General features: G+C 45.0%; 1 protein-coding gene across 2 annotated transcripts in view; it reads left to right on the forward strand.

The window, feature by feature from the left end:
- Nucleotides 1–4,003, forward strand: part of FAM168A (family with sequence similarity 168 member A) — a 489,029-nt gene extending 485,026 nt beyond the window's left edge. For both annotated transcript variants that reach the window (XM_086933841.1, XM_086933842.1), the window contains one exon: nucleotides 174–4,003. The gene's annotated coding sequence lies outside the window, so the exon portion shown is untranslated. The remainder of the gene's footprint in view (nucleotides 1–173) is intronic.
- Nucleotides 4,004–20,512: the final 16,509 nt, after the last annotated feature.

A 20,512-nucleotide genomic window follows, 5' to 3' on the forward strand; every position in this document is an offset into this window, starting at 1 on the left:
GCAAGTACTTTTTGCTTTATTTGTAGATCTCATCTAGGCCTGTTTGAAATTCTAGCCGCAGAACCTAAGCCTGCATCAAGTAGGGTGTGGGTGGTGATCTATACAGTGCATGCAAATGTTCAGGGTGCTGCTGCACGTGTCTGACACTAACTCTCCACTGTTTCATTTTACAGATCTACAGTCAAACATTGTATGCAACTACTCAAGTCTTACATTGGTGCTGGAGCAACTGTTATAATGGCACCGCATCCGCAAGAACAAAACCGAAAAGGAAACCAGACTAATGCAAGGGTCACTTTATGCATTCATTGTGTTTTTTTTTAAAGCCACATTTTTTTTATATTTTGCCACTTTGCCACCTGTCCCATTCACTCTTTCCGCAGGCTACCATTTCGTGGTGATGCCAAATTCACTCTGAGAATCGTCTTGCATTCTCTTACTTTGGTCATCCGCATGTCCATGTTACTTGATGTTGGCTAGGTGTAGTGGTGCAGAGGTAGGGAGCGAGGCTCTCAAGTTTTTCAGTAGTAGCATTGTCAATTTTACTTTGAAAATAAGAAAGGCTATTGGCCACAGCAAGAAATAGAACATGAGCCTGTTTGTTTTCTTAAAACCCTGACAATTTCTTAAATAAATTCTAGCATTTAAATGATAATTATCATATAATGGTGTCTTCCAAGTTCCATTTTTAGTTAGCTTATCGTTCTCCTTTTTGCATAAAGTGGTCAAATGGCCAACAACAGAAATACAGAGGCATTGTCATAACAGTTGCGTAACACCAGTCGTAGACAGTAGGAAAGTGATTATAGAGCAGGTCAGTGTTTTGCACGTTTTCTAGTCCTTTGTATTATCAATGTCTGGGTGGGAGAAGAGGTCAGGAACATCGGCACAATATAGTGGCATAGGAGTAGATAATTTGGCATGTTGGAAAGGGCATCACATCTTATTGGTTAACCTGTTAGCCTTTTCACATTTGGTAAAAGTGTAACTCTCAGTTAGGTGAAGTGCCCAATATTCTAGGGAAAAGGTGTGTTTCTCATAATGAAAAAAAGAGGGGCAACAAAATGTTGATCAAGAACCTCTTAAACCAGGTTTTTAGGGATTCTGTACAGATGATCGAGCTGAGGAAAATATACTATGGGCAGAAAAGTTGTATAACAGTAAATCTATGTAACATCATCAGAATAGCTCTGCAAATAATACATCCTAACCATGTATGTTTTTTAAACTGCAATAGCTTTTACTACCTCCATGGACAAGGAGTGTTCCATAGGATTTTCAGGTGCATAAAGGCCTCATTAGCATGGAGTTTCTTCAGGCAGAGGTGTTGAATGGGTTGAAAGGAGGGAGCGATGTGTGTTAGAGGTATTGAGATGGAATATAACATTTCCCCTTCCCTGTCTGTCTTCCGCCATGTTGTACTTTGTCTTTCTTGAGATGCTTAGCCATTCTGGTTGGACAAGGTGGTTCAGTCTCTATGAAAACAATCTGCAAGGTAATGCTTCTCTGCGTGCAGACATCCTTTGTAAGCACACATTGCTTTTTAAGAGAATCGCAGGAGACCAAAGGGACCAGAGGACAAATACATAGCAATAACTTTGTATCCTTCTAGCCTGAAAATGCCTAGCTTTGGGCAGGTGAAAATGAGAGCAGTGGAATAACTGTTACCTAGATGAGAGCAGCAATAGGTACAGCAGAGTTATGGGGTCAAAGGTGAGGGCTTTTGTCACAGGGGCACATGTGGATGAACTTTATTTAATTTAGCAATGGTATTTATATGGTTTTATCCTATTTGTGTGGGTTTTGCATAAGAGGCAAGGGACTTTTTGAGATTCACTGTTCCTGTAGCCCTTTGCAGGCAAAGAAGTACTTTGACAGTGAGGACCAGTTTAAAGAATCGCCTTCAATGGAGGAAAGGATGGCCAGTCAAAAGCAAGAAGTTGGGATGAGTAGAGCAGCTGCTAAAGACTTAGGTGTGATGTGCAGATCTACTGTGTTGTTATTGGGCCATTTAATTACTGTACTAAAGAGAATCTATTTTGTGATCCTTCAGCTCCGGGCCTTCATTGGGCTCTTATCTGCTCTTGAGTTGAACATCCGGGTGAACAGTAGTAACCTTTGTAGCTGTCTGGTGGGCTTTGCAAGGCAGTGAGTAACTACTGGAGGCATCTACTAGAAGATACGAGAGTGTTACCCTCCAGCGAACTCATTCCAAACCATCAAACGTAAACTTCACAATTACCAAGGACAGGCTTCCCTGATGGAGCGCAGGAAAGTCTGTGTATTTAGCCCCGCCTGAGGGATAACTCGCTGTCTTCACCCCTCACACCATCCACCACTAACCTTTTACGGGATGCTGAGCTCCAGTTTTATTTTGCCTGGCACGCACACTATAGATAAGGAGCTGTAGTCGATATTGATGTCGATGAGACTGTCCACTTTTTTAAAAACGACTATTTGAAAAAAAAATTTTACTTATTGGAATTTCTAGTATGTTAATCGTTATAAAGTTGCATGATCATAGACAGGGGAACGTCTGAGGAGCAAATGGGGATGTTCCGTGAAGGATGAGGCATTCCTCCTTGCATCGTGTGACTGTCAGCTTCGTACTTGCAATGCTGGCAAAGAATATAAGGTTCCCAAGACACCAGTCATGCAGACAACTGCACTATGCGTTTACAGAATAGTCTTACTTAGGCGTTCCATGTTCTCTGCCAGGCAAAACCCAGGGCATTTTAACTCTTAAGTAGCCCGGTGAACCAGACATTTAGCGTGGTGCCTGCATTATATCGACATGCCAATCTCTGACCTCTGCGTGGTTTTTTGGGAAAAGAGTGACGATTTGGAATGCCTCCTTTGTCAGCTGTTCAACAGTGTGCACACCTCATTTTTATGTCAGTGTATACTATAGAATTAATGTTTTAATGACTGCATATCAGCCTTCCTAATGTAATCAGTGTTTTAATCATATTATATCTCTCACGGATTATTGATTGATGCTAGAAAGGTACTTTAATACATCAGAGGGCCGGCATGGGAGAGAGCACTTGCACTGGGCTCAATAGACACTATATATGTAAAGGAATTATATTTGGAACTTGTGATAATCTGGTCTGAAACAATGGTTCTTTTAATACAGTACAGATAAATTCTCATAACACAAACTAAAAGCTTTCAATGTGGTCCTTTTGGCTTTAGAGATGCTTCCTTCTTAATCAGCAGATTGTATTTACAATCTAGATATTAGAGGTGTTCCTCTGAACTTGAATTGACCATCAACGACCAAATTCTAAATCTGTCAAAGACCTTTTGCATTGCGATAGGTGCAAAAAAAAACAATTGCAGTAGCAGTGGCTGTGTTGTGTGTTTAATGATCACCAAGTCGCAATAAAAGACATATTGCACAAAAGGCAATTCTTCTTTCAACCCTCAAAAGATCAAGATTAGCATGTACAGTGTGCTAATTTGTCGCCATAATCTTTTCTTTTACAGAGTACTGTATGAACCCATTTTTTTTTTTTAAATATCGCACTTGGGAGTCAATACTGCAAGGCGAAGATGCAGCGCCACATTACGGATATGTTCGTAACAGACCTCTTTTTGCTATATTTTGTTGGAGAATTAAGAGAGAATTGTCTGACATCTTTGTCCTGTTAAGTAGTAGCTTGAGGGAAGCTCTACGAGAGGCGTATTGAGAATCTGGTAGTGCTATAGTGCCTAGATTCCTTTAAGCACTAGAAGTCATCATGCACATTGGCTTCCCTTGTCATATCCATATTCTCTCGATGGAATCAGTACACTGACGTTTTCTCATAAGTCACTTGCTCTTAGAATGGACCATTTTAGTACTATTAGTTCTTGGTCCACGTTTCAGGTTTATCATGACCATAACTAGCCTTTCCACGGAGCATCTCAATCTCGGAAGAACACTACATTATTATACGAAACAGAAGTTAAACCAAGGGTGAGGCTGTATAAACAACCAGATTTCCTAGAATACCACTATAGTGGTTGCAAAAAACAAAGCTTTCATGCAATGGGTGGTCCATGGAGTTATGCATTCATTAATGCAGATGACTTCAAAACATCTGGCAGACCAAGGCATCACGCTTTTATAAGGCGAAATTAAACCGATTCTATAACAATGCTCCGTAAAACATAATGGAAAAGAGTGTTTGTGATTTTCTTTGTACACCACGCAAATATGGTGAAGAATTTAGCTCAAGTTCCCAAAACAGGAATTTTTGGTCCTCTCACTATAGGTGAAATCTGCATTTTTATTCTGGGGGCTGCTGTTACCTGAGGTGAAGTCACTCCCATCAGCTTGTGCATAGAGGGACAGTATCGACTTTATAACCGCCCACTAACCTTGCAAGGCAGAGACATATTTAGTGGACTGTGGAATAAAGAAAGGTTCTGCTCCCAGAACCTTTACCATTAGTTTGACCCACACAGCTAACAGTACTGAAATAGGTAGTTTACAAAAATTATTAGGAATTTGTGTTCTTAATGTCCTTTGATCTGTCTACTTTGTTCTCTATAGATTTGCGAATATAGGCAAAGCTGTAGTTGTAGTTTCTACAAGGAAAGGCACACTTGTAGATCTGAATGCGTCCTCAGTGCATAAAGGACTTTTTCAGCCCATAAATGCTTTGCAGTCGGGTCTTGAACGAGGACTGAGTCCTAAACTGTTGTAACCCTTGTTTCCGTATTATTTTATTAAGATGTGTTATTTGTTTGACAAAAGTACTTTACAACTGAAACAAAGTGCCCTAATATGTCATTGAATTTGAGAATGAGAATGTAATCCGTATGAAGGGTTAAAAGGAACTGTGGAGGAAGCATGCAGGAAACGTAAGCCTTGGACATAGCACCTCGATTTTTGATGATTTAATTTGGACACAAAAGGACAGAATGTTTTAGATAGAATTTTTGTTTTGATTTTATTTTTGTATGCCTTTATTTTGGTGAAAACCTTTTTATTTTTTTATTTTTGTTAATCCATTAATCTCGGACTAGTGCAGAAGGAACAGGATTTAGCCTCTTCTGTGTTTAGTACATGTGCAGTATATACAAGCAGGCAAAATGTCCTGCATACAAAAGCCTAAGTGTATATCACCTGAGACCATTCCATTGGTTTTGAGCTGCAATTATGTAACCGTTCATCCAATCCATATAAACCTTTGCTTTAGAATGTGCTGAAATGCAAGACTTGAAAAAAAAATGCATATTAATAGTTGCGCTGGCCCAACTCAATGTCAGTGAAACTTGGATCGCAGTCCAACTGTTGCTCCAGGTGATTGAACCGTGTGTACGAGTATTTGCTCCTGTATTTTATGAACAATAATAACCTAGTAAATCTTTTTTGCAGTTCTGGATATGTAATTTAAGCGCTTTTTACCATAAGTGTTATTTAAGTCTTTGTTTTACTGATTGATGTTTGTTACTCCTGGCTAGAGGAGCATTGTAGTCGAACTGAGACCAGGTGCTTCTTTGAGCAACAATGGCCGCTTCAGAACACAAGTCTGTGGGCTTTCTTCCTTCAGAGAAGGGGTGTGCAACATTTCCACACTTGTGTTGAAGAGTGCAGGCACTGGAGGCCCAGTGAGATGCAGTGTCCCTGCTCTCTGTACACAAAAGACTTTGGTGAGCTCAAACCCGCACTGCATACTATATAAGTAAAACTCACTAGGGTGAATTGAAGGATGTAATGCGGCAGTTTTTTTCTGAGTAAGGAACACGCAACAATTCACCAACATATCGTGCTGAAGCTTGAACACAGTGTCACTTTTGCAAGACACGTTTTGCGCCTGTGTGGTTCAGTAATTGCGGGCACACTTGATCCATAACTCAAGCACATAAGGGTGCCTGTGCCGCATCACAGGCTTTTTTGTGGGACTTTGGCCATGGCTTGGCCTTTCTCTGTGCCTATGTCGTCAGACTGATAATGCATCTTCTCACATAACTGCTGCAACACCATAACAATGGTATTGCAGCAGAGGTGTGAGCTTGAAGCAGCCATGTACTCAGAACCAGCATAACGCACAATAAGATGATTGTAATGAAAAAAGGCTACTGCTTTCTTTCCCAGTGTATAACAGGAGGCAGCCGGAAGCATGAGGTCACTCCTGCAAATAATTGAACAGAGAGGAAAGAGGTAGTTACCACAAGTTTGCGTGTTTCATTGTTCGCTGCACAACAGTCAAAACACTGGATGTGCCATCACAGTCTTCTATTGGGACTCCTGGAGACCTCAGTGAAAGGCTGGTAAACTTGTATGAACCTATTTTTATGGGTAGAAGTACATTTTTCTGAGTCCTGAGGAGGAGACCACTGTTTAATAATTTTGACTGAATTGTGGAGCGCATTCATATTAGAGATGTAAAACAAGGTGCAATGGCTGCTTCTAGCTTTCCTCTGCTCTGCGGTACCTCTACAGTCACTTCTGCAGATTCCAGGCTCTTTCAGCCGGATGGCTAGTTGTTTCAAGACAACCGTACTCTCCACAGATTAGTGCAAGGATGACCTCAAAAGGGTGTTGTAATCTATTGGCCAAGCACTCCGCCTCTGTTGATCAAACCTCTTTGGATGGTGCATGCTTGCAGTAAACCTAGCCATGCCACCTTCCTTTTCTGGTGCACTGCCTTACTTGATTGCATGTTTTTGCATTCAGAACTGTTTAATGATTGTTTGCGCTCGATTTCCATCAAAAGAAATGTACCTGCAGGGTGAGCATATCATGCAATCTTTTTTTGTAAACGCATCAGTGGCCTGTATACAGGCAATCGCACAAAATTCAGAATGAAACTTAGAAATAACTACTTGAGATAATAGAATAGAACATGATGCTTTAATGAAGCCATTATTAACAAATGGCCTGTAACGTAGAAGCAGTCTGTGCTTTATAACTTCATAACATATATAAAAAGTAGACACTATTAAGCAATAATTCCTTGTTCAAGTATTGTGTATTCTATTGTCAGTATTCCATTCTGAGGGGTAGGTTTGGGACTTGTTGTGACTCCTTAGCACACAGTGTGGAAATGTTGCTCTCTTACCTTCAGATATACATGTTTTGTAAGTGTGTTTCTCGGGTGTGAGTGTATACATATGTATTCACACGAACAGAAAATGTCACTATTTTTTTCTTTATTCCTTTGTAGTATACTTTCCTTTCAAATTAAAGCATAACCTGGGTATCTGAATTTAAATTTTTTTATTAGGCCTTCGCAGCGAAAAAAAAAAACCTTCAATTCCAAATGTCTTCCAAGATAAAGTCTGAGGACTTCAATGTATTTTCGTGGGAACCCAGCCGCAAGCTTGTTTTGTTTTTCCAGGAAGCCCCACAGTTTTTGCTTGTGACTATGAAGCGTGCCACTGATCCCTTTATTTGGATTGGGTTTGGTTTTGAGGATCTGCTCGTGATTTCCCTGACAGTTTTAAGCCAAGAGTTTGTAACTGTATGATATTTACTGTAAGATGTAGACCATTGAACAACTATTAAAATATTTCCAAAAAATGTCTAATGGCTGCTTTGTGTTATTTTGAATACTTTCGTTTTGTGGGAAATAACTGTGTTTGTTCAACAGTGCCTATACTTTTTCAGTACCTAATAGTTGAAACATTTGCCAGATATGTTAGTGACAAAGCTTGAAAAATATTTCTGTTAGTTGCATTTTTGTACTTTGTATTTGTATTTTTATAAATTGTGTAACCTTCAACTTTTCTAAAAGTGATTGTGAACAGTGCAGCTGGTTGGATCCCTGAAGAATGTGGTACTTGCTAGGACACCCACATTATGCTGGCCGACTGAAGTTGTATGGGTAACTATTGTGGTACATCAGACCGATTAGTGATTCTGCATTGTGCCAGGTTACACTGTGGTAGGCTTAATAATGCTGAATGCAGATAATTTTATCCAGACCTTGTGCCACAAAGGGCATCTACTTCACTCCGTGCTTAATCTTTAACACAATAGGTTCCGGAGAACAGCGTTTTTCTAATGATCCCACTGCTGCGTTGCTGAATCCCTAGGCTGCCTAATTTTGATTCTAACCTGCGCAGTCAGGCCATTTTACCTTAAACTCCATTGCCCCAAACACAAGCTTGAGATGTTCCACATCCTTGAAGAACATAATTAAAAATAAAGCTCACTTTCTCTATGGCCTTCTCGTTTCGGCGGTAAACCATGCTAAAAAGTTGTTGCATGTAATTTAGAACAACCTCACACCTCTTTCTTTTCTCACAATCCTATCACAGCTTCTGGATTTGCTCCCTTCTGAGGCCTTAAAATAAATAGGAATTAAATTATTTCTTTGTCTATCTGCTTTCCTCCTTGCAAATTATGCTCTCCTTTCTATTTTTCACACTGACTTTATCACCCTGTTATACAATATTACATTTATTCCAACACTAACAATAATGTGCCTCTAGTGCCAAAAACCAAAACATTTTGTATACTTTACCTGCCCTTGTCAAGAGCTGGACTTCTGGGCGATGTTTGTAAAGTCTTCTTTGTAAGGAGAAACGGCTGTTTACTTTCAGAGGCAGAATCCGACACCTGATTGAATAGGAAGTCAAGAACTGCCCCAGAAAATAAAAGCAAGAAGGCGAAAAAACTGGATACCAGTAAGAACCTTATTGGTGACCAGGCCTAGCAACAGAGCCACGAGTGGAGAAAAAGCAGCATGAACCAGGAAGACATGGAGTACGTACACAATGTCCAGTAAGTGAGCAATGATTCAGGAACAATTGCGACGCAACTGGACATACAATGGAGCTCTTTATATAATGAGAAACGGGAAGTAACCTGATAAAAAAAAAAAAAAAGGTTTGGCCATCTTGGATTGGGAAAAATGTTGAGTTATCATAAACCTATTAAAACCGACTTTCACAGGAGAAAGAAAGATAGTGCTGAGAGAGAGACAGCTGTTCTGCGGCACGAAGTTGGCAGACAGACCAGCTGCAACATAACATTCGTGAGGAAGAAAGGTTAGGAATACATCTGTGCACTCGCCATACTCTTAGGAGCTCCGGGTTTAATAGGATTTTTTAAGGGAAATCTTTTACTAATAAGGAGCATGAACTTGATCTGATGGTTCCCAGGAACCTTCACAATCAGTTACATATTGTACTTTCTCTTTGAAATATCTGGAGTTACACAATTTTGGGACCTCATATTCATATTGACCACCAGCAAGTATGGATGGAGGTTTCCTTTTAACAGAATGACCTTTACGATGAAACAAAGATTGAGTGGGAAACGTGAAAGTAAGGATAAACCCTCCAAAAAATTGAAATCTTTTCTCGTACTGTGACAAGATTTATTATTTTAGAGATTTCAAAAGGACCATAATATCTCGGAGTGAATTTAGACAAATAGAGTGTGATAGATTTATGGAGGAACCAGACCTTGTCACCTACTTTGTAAATAGGGGCTGGTCGTCTGTCGTTTGGTCTGAGACCTTTGCTTGTCTTCAGCTTTATGTAAATAATGAAGTCGTTTTTCCCAAATGTTTTGAATATCTCTATGGAATCTTGGATTGCAGGGACAGAATTCTCAGTTTCTGAGAGAATTGGAAAGTGTCTGGGATGTAATCCAGTTTAGGCAAAAAGGGGGGAAATTCTGTAGAGAGATGGATTGAATGTTTGTAAGAAAATTCAGCTGCTGCTGAGAGGGATTTCTGATTTTTTTGTTTTGAGTAGCAGAAATGTAACAACCAGATGTCAAGGCTCTTTGAATACCTAGTTTATGTCATGACATAGAGACTTCCAAAACTTGAAGACAAACTGAGGCCCCAGAACAGAAATGATATTCAATGGCAGTCCATTATGTCAGAATATGTCAATAAAAAATTTCAGACGCTGTTGGTAATTTGGGAGGAGCAGAGAAACGGGCTATTATGGCCACAATTATAGTACAGTTCACGGTTAGAGGGATATCAACAATACAGTCAGTATACATTACTTGCCATGGTTTGGAAGGAATCTCGGGGGATAATATTAATTTTGCTTTTCTTTGTGTTTGTTTATTTTGGGTGCACACCTAACCGGTCCTGAAGTCCTGGTGAAGGGATAGTTAACAAAACTTTTTTTTGACCAGTTGTTCAGTTACACATTGGCCTATATGCTCAAAAAGTAATGCATCATGGCATAACTAATATGTGTTTCTGGGATTGTCTAGTGGAAATTATGAGCTTCCCTATAGCAAAAATAAAACAGTTGACATTCTTTATCTGAAAATGGGGATACAGTTGTCTGAGTTTTTGTAGACAGAAGTATTTCTTCTCCAAATTAAAGGATTCAACAAGTGTGGAAATCATGGTAATGATAAAGGCATGGGGCAGTAATCTTCTCCATTGATTTGAAGTTGTTGGATTCTTTTTTTTTTTTTAAGTATTTTTATTTTCATTTTTTCATAACACAACACGACAATCATGCAATTAACTGCACACATATCCAGTACCCACATCCACCCCCTTTGGCTTTGTCCATTCTTGTTAAAAATCGTCCCAGGGTGACTCGACATCAACAACATCAGTATTTCCCCCCCCCCCCACAGCATCTTAGGTACAGACATATCGGGTGTGCTCATGGAATTGTACAATCCTAGGCATGAAACAGATCCCTTACATCCAAACCATGGTAGTGTCTCCATTTAGACCAAACCCTACGGAACTTACTCGGGCATCCTCTAGCCTTGTAGGTCACCCTTTCGGTGGCCATGTACATGTCCAACCCTCTCCTCCATTCCTCTATCCCCGGTGATTCCAGGGACCCCCAGTGTTTCTCTATGTCTCTTTTCGCCACCACTAACGCCAACATTAGGAAGGTTAGTAAAGGTCTCGTGAGGTCGACGTCATTGGTCATACCCAGCAGGGCCAGTCTGGGTTCCTGCTGGAGAGGGATCCCCACCACTTCGCTCAATTCCACGAAAATGCAAGACCAGTAGTGGGGAATCGAGGCGCACGTCCACACCAGATGGTAAAAGTCTCCGTCCTCTAGTTTACATTTGAGGCATTTCTTGTCGGCCGTTTTCCCCATGCGATAGAGACGCACTCTGTCATAGTAAGTTCTGTGGAGCACATTAAATTGGATAAGGTGTAATCTGGATTTAATTGCGACGTCTCTGGGGTGCATTATTACTGTGTCCCAGTCAAGGTCACCCATAGCTCCCACCTCAGTTTCCCAGATCCGTCGAAGTTTCGCCAGATCGCCTAGCATGTTATTTGTTAAAGTTTTATACGTGAGTGAGACCGCTTTCCCCTGTATTTGCTCCTGTAGTAGTCTTCCCTCTAATGGCGCATACTCCGGGAGTTCAGTTAATTGGATGTTCTGGGCCTGCCAAGCGTGTCGCAGCTGCGCGTACTTGAAGAACTGCGATGGGTGCAGACCGAACTCTGTCTTTAATGTCATAAAGGTTTTCAGTGCCCCCTTGGCGATCACATCCCCTATGGTGGAGATGCCTATGTCATCCCATTTGTGAAAGCCTCTCAGCTTGTTAAGTTCCGTCAACCACCTGCAGTGCCAGAGCGGCGTCTGCCTCGTGGGCGTCTTCTCCCAATTTGTGCGTTTCACAGCTTTATTCCATGAGAGGAGGGTAATTACTGTCGCCGGGAGGAGCGGTTCCCTACGAGTGCCCCCATATAGGTAGTAAAGTAGGTTTCGCGATGACATTTTGTATTGTTCAAGGGCGTAAGTGGGGTGCCCAGCTGCAGCGTGGAGCCAGTCATTAATTGGGGCAATATGTTCCGCCCAATAGTATGCCTCCAGGTTCGGTAGGGAGATCCCCCCCCGCTGTACTGGTGTCTCCGGAGAGTAGTCAGCGCCGCTCTGGGTTGCTTACCCAACCAGAGAAAGGCCCTCAGGTCTGCATGTATTCTGGAGAGTACAGCTGCTGGGAGTGGATAGTACTCGTTCTGTAGGGCATATAGGTACTTGGGTAGGATAATCATCTTGTATATGGCCGCCCGACCCAGGAGTGTGAGTGGGAGCTGCCTCCAACGATCCATATCCGCGATGGAGTTCAAGATGATGCGCTCTACGTTACGTTGGAATGATACCGTTCTATCGAGGGTTATATAAACTCCGAGATATTGAAAGCCCTCCACCGTGGTTATTAACTGTCCCGGGAGTGCCCCCAGTCGCCCCGCCCCCTGGGGTCGTACAGGATCGACTTGTGCCAATTGATTCGATACCCCGAATGTCTACCATACCGCTCCAATTCGTGGAACAGAGCGGGTAAGGTCGTCGCAGGGTTTGTAATATATAGCAGGATATCATCCGCGTATAAGGATATTTTCTCCTGTGCGGAGTCCAACTCAGTCCTCATAAAACCTCTGATGTCTGCATTTTGCCGAATTCTAGCGGCCAGCGCTTCAATGGTGAGTGCAAAGAGGAGGGGGGACAGCGGGCATCCCTGACGGGTTCCCCTTCGGATCTGAACCTCCTGTGACATCCTCACATTCACTTTGACTCTAGCCCTGGGGCCAGTGTACAGGAGCTGTACCCATTTCTGGTACTTCGGTCCGAAGCCAAACTTCTGCAAGATTCCCTCGAGGAACGGCCAATGAACGGCATCAAAGGCCTTCTCTGCGTCGAGGGAAAGAAACCAATGGGGCTCCTCCCTATCTTTCACCTCGTGTAACCAGTTGTGGGAAGGCCGGAGGTTCAGTCTGGTAGCCCTGTCTGGGAGAAATCCCGTCTGGTCCAAGTGTATTAGATCTGGGATCACAGACCTTAGTCATTGCGCCAGGATGGTCGCCAGGAGTTTCACCTCCTGTATTGAGGAGGGAAATGGGGCAGTAGGACGCACACTCTTCCTTCGGCTTCCCTTCTTTATGTATTGGGACAATGGTCGCCGTGGTAAGGTTGGGGGGAGTCCCTCTTCCCGCAGGGCCCCTTCAAAGAGTACCTTCAGATGGCGGGCCAGGAGATCCGCAGTGCGTTTGAAAAACTCAGCCGGAAAGCCATTGGGCCCCGGTGTTTTGCCTGGGCGCAGTCGAGCGATCGCGCCTGAGATATCAGTAATGTCAGATTCCAATGCATTGAGGGTCTCAGGAGGTAGTGTTGGTAGGTCCACTTGTTCCAGATACAGTAGGGCATCCTCACAAGTCCCCAATTCCCTGGCTGTATAGAAGTGTTCGTAGTGTGTGGCAAATGCCTCAGCAATTCGGGCATCAGACCTGACCATCGTCCCATCGGAGTCCCTAATTTGTTCCACCCATCTGGCTGCACGTTCCCTCTTGCTCAGCCACGCAAGTAGTTTACCCGATTTGTCCCCCACATCGTATAGGCGATGGAGGGTGGCCAGTGCTTGAGTCTTAGCCTCGCCCGTCACTAGTTCCCGATAGTGTTTCTGTCGGTCTAGCAGCCTCCTTAGAGTCTCAGCACTCCTAGATGTCATAGTCCCTCTCCAGCTCCATGATAGCCGCCTCCACTGTCGCTACCTCGGAGTGGAGTTTCCTCCGTTCCTCCGCCAGCCTGTTCTGTATCCTATCCCGCATTACTGGCTTCAATGCTTCCCAGAAGGTCGCGCTCGATTCGACTGTTCCCTCATTTTCTGCGATATATACCGTCAGATCTGCCATCAGGCCTCTCAGGACACCTGTGTTTTGCAAGTCCCACGCTGCTAGGCGCCATGAAGCCCTGTCTGTATTTCGCTCCAACCCCACCCTGGCCAGCAATGGGGAATGGTCGGAAATCCCCCTCGCATTATATTCAGCAGTATCATCCACAGTCAAGTGTTGCCTAGCTACAAATACATAGTCCAACTCGAGAATACCCTATGTGCGCCCGAGTAATAGGAGTAGGCCTCTGAGTGGGGTGCAACCATCTCCACACATCCGTAAGTCCTATATTGTCAATCAGTTGGGACAGGGGAGTCCGGGTTGCCACCCTGGGGGCCGTTCCCGACTGGTCCCGCCCAAGTCCATGACATCATTGAAGTCACCCCCCAGAATATGAATGGTGTCTAGGAGTATGTCAGCCACTCTCCGGAGGGTGTTCGCCTGTAACTTCGGGGGGGGGGGGGCGTATACAGAGATAATCGTGTATGTTCGTCGATTCCACGTCCCCTTGACCCCCACATAGGTCCCCAGTGGATCGGTCCATGTACGGGTAACACAAAACTGTGTGTTTTTTTTGATAATGATGGCAACCCCCCTCGAGTCAGTGGTGTACCCCGTGTGTGCTAGGACTTTGTGTCGGCCCCTAGCTAAAAAGGCACAGTTAGACCCTTTGAGATGAGTTTCCTGTAGCAGGATTATGTCTGGATTCTGTCGTTTGATGTAGGTGTTCACCAGCCCCCTCTTAATCTTGTTGCCAAGCCCGTTGACATTCCATGTCAGGACACTGAACCCCCTGTGCTCCCGAGGCTGTGTGTCGTTGTCACCCGCCATTCAAACTCTCAAATTGTGAGGTGCGATCGGCATCTGGTGTGGAAGTGTATCGTGGAGCACCGAAATGTGTGTCTGCGTGTACATGACTGCCCCCCCACCCAACTCCCTCCCCCAACTGAACTGTAATCTGCCCCAACTCAGCTCCCCTCCCCCCACCCCACCTTCCTCCCCCAGCATACCCATCAACTACCTCCCTTCGATAGGCCTTGTTGGGGGGAAAAGGTCTGTCGCCACCCTGGTGGCTCCCTCCCCTACCGGACTACCCCAACTTGCGTGTCAAACTACAGCCAATGAGGCCGTGTAGCGCCAAGATCACAGTACTGTGCGGAAGTTCGTTATAGGGAAAAAGACCTAGAAGAAAAGCAGTCAAAAAGAAACACAATAACAATAATAAACAAAAAACTCAGGAGACGTGTGAGTCACTTGCGTGCTCCCATGTGGTCTAGCCGGCATCTGTTCCATCCACCTTCTGTAAAGTTCAAGAGTTGCAGGAATCAGTCTCCCCCTGGATTGGGGTCTCAGCCGTGGCGGATCCGCCCTCCAGTTCATGAATAGCAACTACCAGCGGGTGAAGCGACTGTCCTTCCCCTTCTCCGACGTTTCTCCGCCTGTTTCACTCTCCCTTTCGGCGTGTTCCGCTATGGCGAGGGCTGAAAACCTGGATCCCGTTGGGCTGCCGGGTGGAGGCGAGCCCCTATCCTGTAGTTGCCTTGGGGACCCCTGTTGCGAGGGGTAGGGCGTCGCCTGAGTCCTCTGCTGCCCCCTTTGCCTACGCCTCCGTTGTGATTGCACTCTTTCCCACAGGTTGCCGGCGGCTCGCCGCTGTCTCAGCATGCTCTTTCCCCTCACGATTCCGGGGGATCGGACGTTCCTCCAGCCACTGCCAGGCATCATCCGGGTGTGAGAAGAAGTGCGTCTTGTCCTTGTAAATGACCTTCAATTTAGGTGGAAAGAGTAACATGTACTGAATCTTCAGGTCCCTCAGCTTCGCTTTTACCGTATCGAACGAGCGCCGCGCCTTCTGCACCTCCTGGCTATAGTCCGGGAAGATCATGATTTGCGAGTTTTCAAGTCTAATTTCGCCCAACTTCCTGGCTTCTCTTAGAATCAAGTCGCTGTCCGCGAAATTGAGGAACCTCGCTATGATCGGTCTCGGCCGTCCCCCCACCAGTGGTTTGGCCATAAGTGCTCTGTGCGCCCTCTCGATGATGAAACAGTTTGAGAATGCCGCTCGGGGGAATGTTTCAAGGAGCCAGGAGCGCAGGAACTCCGCCATGTTAGTCCCTTCAATTCCTTCCCTAAATCCCACAAAACGTAGGTTGTTCCGTCGTGCCCGGTTTTCCGCGTCGTCCACCTTCCACAATAGCTGTTTGTGTGCATCTTGTAGATCCCTGACGTCTTTCTGTAAGTCGTGGTCCACCTCCTCCGTCTCACCCAACCTCGTCTCCGCTGTGGTGACTCTCTCTGTGAGGTTGCGGAAGTCCTGCCGCAGTAAGTTGACCTCTACTCCCACTTCTCCTATCTTCACCTCTAGAGCTGTTCTGGATGCCTGGATGTCCACCCTAGAAGCCTGTATTGCACCCATCAGGAGGGCAGTGTCCGAGTTAGCTCCCAACTCTCACGTGCCTCCGGGCTGCGGCGCCACCGTGAATTTGTCAATAAGGCCTTGCTTCTGGGTCTTCGAGACCACAACCCTCTTCCTCATGGTGGTCTGGCTTCTTTGCCGCAGGGGCGGGAGGGGCGGCTCTATGTTCTGCACCGCTGACCGACGGTTACTCCGGCCCTCCACTTTGTCTGTCTCCAGGCGTGTCTGCCTACGACACCGGTTCTTATGGTATAGTTCGTGGGTCCCACTACTATGTGCACTGGTAAGGGCCTCGCAGGCCTCTCTCCGCCCGAGAAAGCAGTTGCCGTGCCGGTGCTGTGGAGAGCAATCAGTCCGGGCTAAGATCCGTGGGTCCTGGCTCTGGGCGCGTGCACCGTAGGTTCACAGGCGGCCACCCGGCCCTCCGGGGCAATGCCCTCAATCTCAGCGGTCTGTAAGGCTAGGCCCCCTTTGCTCGGACGACTCCCGGTCCCGGGGCGACGACCCGTGTCTCGTTCCAGATGGTCCTGCCCCACGTCCCTCCGCGCCACCAGGGTCTCCCAGGCAGAGTGGCAGTGGTACAGGTTATGCCGCTCCGCCCTCAAATCGGATATCCACTCCAACACCCGTGGTGGAATCGGGGCCGGCCACCTCCCACAGTCGGTCTCTGGCGTTGGGTACAGTTCGCACTTCTGCAGTGCTCAGGGGAAGGGGGTCATGCAGCGAGCCCCCCCTTGGGTCCCCCCTGTGGTTGCTCACCTCCCTGGGTTGCGTGGGGGACCGCTCCTCAGCTCCTTATCGGCTCCCGCTGGGCCCGGCAGGTCTCACTCGGGGCCCGACTCAGCGCGGGGAGAAGGGGGGAGGGGCCGTGATTGCGGCGTACGCCGATTCACGGCTCCCAGTCTTCAGCTGCAGACCCGGTGATTAAGGCCGGTACAGTGGGTCAGGAATCCTCACCGTAGGCGTCGGGCACTGCCGGTGTTGCTCCGCTTTGCTCCTCCACTCGGGTTCTGGTGCGGGTCCCGGTGCTCTCAGCGATCAGTAGAGACCGCCGCCATCTTGGGTCCGATCGGGGCTCCGCACCGAGGCCGGGAGTTCGGCAGGATTTCTCCTATTAGGCTCCCTCCGATGCGGTCGCTGGGGTCAGCTGCTGTGCTGTAGTTTTTTTGAGGTCCGTGGATGTGTAAATGTGCATCGGATTAGTTTGGCTAGCGGGAGCTGGCGCAGAGAGCGTCTCACTCGGCCATGCTGCTAGCCACGCCCCCCGAAGTTGTTTTATTCTTGATAATATCATGGTAGTGATAAAGGCCTGCTGCAACAATCTACTCCATTGATTTGAAGGTGTTTGATTCTTGATAATATCTAGACAAAAAGTCAGCTACAAGATTTTCAGACCCAGCCATGTATTAAGAAGAAAATGAAATTATTGAAAGAAAAATGACCAGTGGTCTTGTCTACTATTTTGCATTCAGTTTGCTGGAGTACTTGAAGATTTCGGTGCTCTATATGAACAATCACTCAATGTTGTGCTCCGAGTAAAAAAATGACTCCATTCTATGAAGGCTGTTTTTATATGTAGGATTTTAATTTTCCCTAGACAGAACAATTTCTATCAGCTGGAAAGGACTTTTTAAAGAAGAAGGAAGGGGAATGGCCAGTTTGAATCAAGACCACTCCCATTGCCTGATCGAGGCATCTGTTTCAATGACAAAGGTCCAGGAGTTGTCAGGCTGTTGGAGAATGGGAGCTTGAAAAAACTCAGATTTCAGTTTTGTAAAGGCTAAGGTAGCATCCTTACTCAAATGAAAAGGTGTGTTGTTCTTTAACAGATCTGTGTTGGGTAAAACGAGTTTAGAAAAACCCTTTCTGAACTTGTGATAGTTAGCCAAACCGAGAAAACTTTTTACTTCTTTCAGTGAGAAAGGTATGGGCCAGTCAAGGATAGCTTCAACTTTCCAATCATCCATTGCAATTCCCCTTGATGACACGACATAACATAAGTAGTCAACTGGGACTTTTTCAATGAAACACTTTTCAGGTTTCACCAGCAGTTTCTTTTTTCTTAGCTGTGGCAGTACTTGTTTAACATGGTTAGGATGTTCTTTAGAGTCTTTAGAAAATGCCAGGATATTGTCTTGGTAAACTATCATAGTATGGAGAATCAGGTCAGAGAAGATAGCATTCATAAAACTTTGAACAACAGCTGTGGCCTTGCACAGGCCAAACGACATTGCTCGGTACTCAAATTGCCCAAAAGGTGTTATGAATACCTTATCCATTTGTCTCCTGATGGAATTCGAATTAGATGAAATGCACCTCTTTGATCTAGTTTGGGATTGACCTTTGCTCCCTGCTTGGGTTTTAAAATATCTGATATTAGAGGCAAGGGGTATTGATCCATTGCTGTCACCAAATTTAACCCGCCATAGTCAATACAGAGCTGTAATTCCGATGTTCCTTTGAAGAAGCGATTACACTATTTGCCAGAAAGTACCCCTGTAAGGAACAAGCGCATCAGGCAAGATATCGGTGGCGCCGGTCAAAGGGAGGATGAGGAGGTAGTTCCTTTGTTATTGTTTCTTGAAACACATCTAGTAAGTCACAACAGGTGTCAGAAACCTCTGCGAGCTGTGCAATGGATTTAGTGGGATTATCAGATTTGAGGGTAGGTATTTCAAGAGTATGTTGATCGGCAGATACCAAATTCAGAGCTAAAAAATAAAGCCTTAGCAGACCTACTGATATATGGATTGTGTGTTGCTAACCAGTTGATCCCTAAAATAATGGGAAAACGGTGAGAAGAAATAAAATCAAATGTGAGCGTCTCATTATGAGAAGCAATTTTGAGAGGCAAAGGTTGAGTTTGCTCGACAACTAAGCCTGATGTCACATTAAAACTAAGACACACTGTTGCCACCTATCTATTTTGTCACCTCAGGTGTTGAGCCAAGGCCAAACACTCTAGGAGACCCGGCTGACGATAAGCAGCTCTGGCGATACATTCTAGAAGTGTGGACTCGTACACAAATTTGAAAAAGAGGGGGGCAGTTATGCCCAGGAGGGCAACGACCCGGTAAAATACATAAAAAGATTGTTGGAGTGTGGTGAGAACTGACCCTTGCCCTGAAGAAATTGCTGTAAGTTCAATCATGACAATGAAACATGTTGGCCCTCTATGACAAAATAGATAGGTGGCAACAGTGTGTCTTGGTTTTAATGCGAGCAGACCCACAGCATACAATAAAACCGTACTGCTAGTGGTTGTCTAGCTTGTTTTTAGTCTCAGTGTAGCAGTATTCACGTTCAGTTCTCGCTATTCCGTTATTGGGTCAGAATAGGTGTGAATACGGATAAGTTATCCAAGTGCCGGTCTTACGATTTGCCACACTGAGCATGTGACTTTTTCTTTACTTTTTCTACAATTCTACACTTTTTCAGTTGTGGCATGGCAGTTGTTGATGATGAGAACCTGAGTTTACGGGTGAGAACCTATCTGTAAACTCCCAAGGTGTTGCTCCCGTGAGGCACTGCCAGCCTTTTCACCACCTTTTTCTAAACACTTGATTTTTTGCACTACAAGGTGGGATTCTAACCGGGGGAGACCAAGTACAAGAATTGTATTCAAAAGTGAACATGGATTCCCAACAACAGACAGTATAGCTGCTGTTGATATACATAATTTTGTGTGGCCAACGATGGCGAAGGGAAATCCAACCATCATGTTCAGATAAAGGGTCAGGTCCTTATTGTATTGTAGTACCTCTTCTTATTAGAACTGGAACCAGAAGATGTTTGGGCTGGATTAAAAACTCCCCTTGTTGAACGATGAAGGTAAAAGATTTTAGCGGCAAAACCAGGGGTGACTGGTTATTAATCGTCTCTATTCCCTGTACGAGGGATACGCTTATTAGTATTCCCACTTCAGTGAATAGCCAGACAGTCAAACAGGGCTAGAACTTACAAGGTGACCTTCATGGCCACAGTTCATACATTAGCCCAGCTTTCTTCTTCTTACTCTTTCCCCTCCTTGGTTAAAGGGCCCTTAGTCAATCCATCTGGCATCTACTTGTCTTCAGGCTCAGAAGACTTGGTTGCAACCTTGAGCAGTGGCCTATAAGGGGATTTATATGAGGATTATTTCCTGCATTCCAGACGTCAATCCTGAAGACGGCTATCAATCTGGAGGGTTAATTGTAGGAGATCCTAAAGGGTAGGTGATCATGCAACCCTTGTGAGTTCATCTTTTAAACCCTTTTCGAAAAGGGTGAAGAGATCAGGGTTGGGCTAATCTATTTCTGTTGCAATCCCTTGAGCTTGGAGATAAAAGAATAGAGACCTCAGAACCTTGAGAAAGTTCCAAAATCTCTTCTTGGGGAGAGAATTTGTGGTCTTGGTGGTCAAGCACCTTTTTCAAATTCAACAATGAAGGCCGAGAAGTTGTCTAGGAGAGGACTGGCATCTAAAATCAAGGTCATCGCACAGGCCAAAGAATTTCCGACAGTGTAATTATAAACTCACCATAGACCTG

The sequence above is a fragment of the Lissotriton vulgaris genome, chromosome 8 (assembly GCF_964263255.1).
Source record: "Lissotriton vulgaris chromosome 8, aLisVul1.2, whole genome shotgun sequence".
NCBI lineage: Eukaryota > Metazoa > Chordata > Amphibia > Caudata > Salamandridae > Lissotriton > Lissotriton vulgaris.